Raw genomic sequence first — 2,421 nt, forward strand, 5'->3', positions numbered from 1 at the left:
AGAGCTTCTCCTACGATATGAAGACAAACTGAAGACAGAAACAACAACACACGTGTGCTCATTTCAGAACCAGACCAGAGAGTACAGCAGCATGATCGAGAAGTGCAATGATAGCACAGCAAGTGTGCGTGTTGACTTTTCTGAGGCGTGGAAATGCAAGTATACTTCTGAGGTGCAGTCATGCCATTTTGGTCAGAATCTCCCACAGCTCAACCTGCACACTGGCATGTACTATACAAAAGAACAGAAGACAGGCTTTTGCACAGTATCAGAATTCAAGCGACAAGATGCGTCTGCCATTTGGACTCACTTGGAACCAGTCCTGACAGATATTCGTTTAAAGTTTCCAAAAGTTGATACTATTCACTTTTGGTCAGATGGCCCCAGCAAGCAATACAAGAACAAGAAGAACTTTTCTCTCCTCTGCAGTGTCCCTCCAACTCTAAGTTTCAAGAGAACAACCTGGGAGATATACAAACCTGTCTGCTGAAGTCATGGATTTCATAGAGGAGAAACATATACACCATATACTTCCCAATAAAGCTAAATGAGTGGTGGAGTGATGTAAAACAGTCAGGGAATACTCACAGGAGTTCACGAATTATCATTATTATTATTTTTGTGCCAGATGTGTTTTGTGGCATTTACACAGAATGCTTTCTTTAATTTGAAACATTTCAGTTTATGGAAAAGAGACTGTAAGACGTAGTTGTTCATTTATCTGTTCTTCACGTCCAATATACAGTTTATAGTCTAGTTTACAGAAGAATATGATCTATATTATTTTATGAGTGGGGGGCACTACATGACAGTTAAATATGAGGTCAGTGATGAATGCTATCTTATTGCTACTGGTAATGATTTTTTTTTTTACTTATGATGATTATTAAGGGGTACTTTTATTAATGATAGCCTATTGCTAATTGAACATGTTTCTTATTGAATGTTTGCCACATTGCTCACAATTGTTATTTGTTATCTGTTCTTCACTTCCAATATACAGTTTACAGAAGAATATAATGTATTATTTTATGAGTAGGGGACACTACATGACAGTTGAAGATGATGTCAGTGATGCATTTTACATTATTCCTACTCGTAATTACTTTATTTTTTACTATGATGATTTGATATTTGATGGTATGTAAGTAAACGTTGTATGATGTTAGATCTTTTAAAAGGAGTACACGTGAAACAGTATAAAAAATGAACAAAAGTGAATATTCGACATTTAACAGCATATGTTTACTAACAATGCCAGATAATGATTTAAAAACTCTAAATACATATTAGACAAAATAAATTAAAATGTATTTGCTTTGTATCATGTCTGCGGTGTGGACAAAAACAAAGTAATAACTGGAAGAACGCCTATTTTATGAAGAAAATACAAAATGAGGAGGTTGCACCGATACATTGCTCAACAGCCAAGACCTTGGTCTATAATGACATACCTTCAGATTTTGTTATTTAACTAACTTTTTATTTTCCAAATTAAAACCCGTTTTATTCAAATTCCCAAGAATCAGTGAAAGCCACTGGACCAGTTCTAGGTTCTGATGGAGTGGGGCGACAGATTTAAATTAAACCAGAGACCAGGTTCTTTAAAATTAAAGCCTGTACTTTACTTAAAGTAAACAAGAACAATAAACACAACAGTGTTCAGACAGTGTCTATCGTATCCTGCAGGTATGGGTTGGTATTCGCTTTCCCTTTTTCAGGTTTCTTTTCCTGAATAAGAAATATTCTTCCTTAATAATTCATCCAGGTAGGATGATTTAAATTATGTTAGACCGGTCTGTGACCAACTATCTCAATTTATGGTAATAGGTTGCACCTATTTTGGTTTCGTTATTTTTCTATTAATTCCATAAGTAGAAAAACCTTTTCACTATTTAAAAGCATCTAAATCCAAATAAAGTAAAACAATATTACACCTTAAATCACAATATTGACAATTATGAAACAGAATGTAAACTTGTAACACTTCAGTTCAAGTTCAGTGAAATATCTCCAACACTCCTACCTCTCTGGCAGCGAGTTTACCAGTAATCCATCTGGCAAATCCTCATTGAAGCGATGAATATGAAGGTGAAGATGAAGATGTCTTTTAGGGACCAAGTCTGTGGGTTTGGCTCGCGATCTTGTGTCCCACGGTCGCGTGCGTAGGCTATGTGTTGTCTCCCGCGCCGAGGAAGAGTGTCTCTCTCTGGTTTAGCTAAGGCGATTACCTCTTTGCTAGCGACCAGTCACTCATTCAAGTGCAAACAGTACAACGAAGCATCAATAAAACGAGCTGAAACTCACCAAAACCGCTGTGGCTTATTCAAACATGGTCCTCATGAAACACCAAGTACATGGGTATTATTTTCCAGGCGTTAAACCAACTGTCTCTGTAACTATTTCACTGTTAATTTCTCT

The sequence above is a fragment of the Pagrus pagrus genome (genome assembly GCF_965226575.1).
Source record: "Pagrus pagrus genome assembly, contig: HAP1_SCAFFOLD_33, whole genome shotgun sequence".
Classification (NCBI taxonomy): Eukaryota; Metazoa; Chordata; class Actinopteri; order Spariformes; family Sparidae; genus Pagrus; species Pagrus pagrus.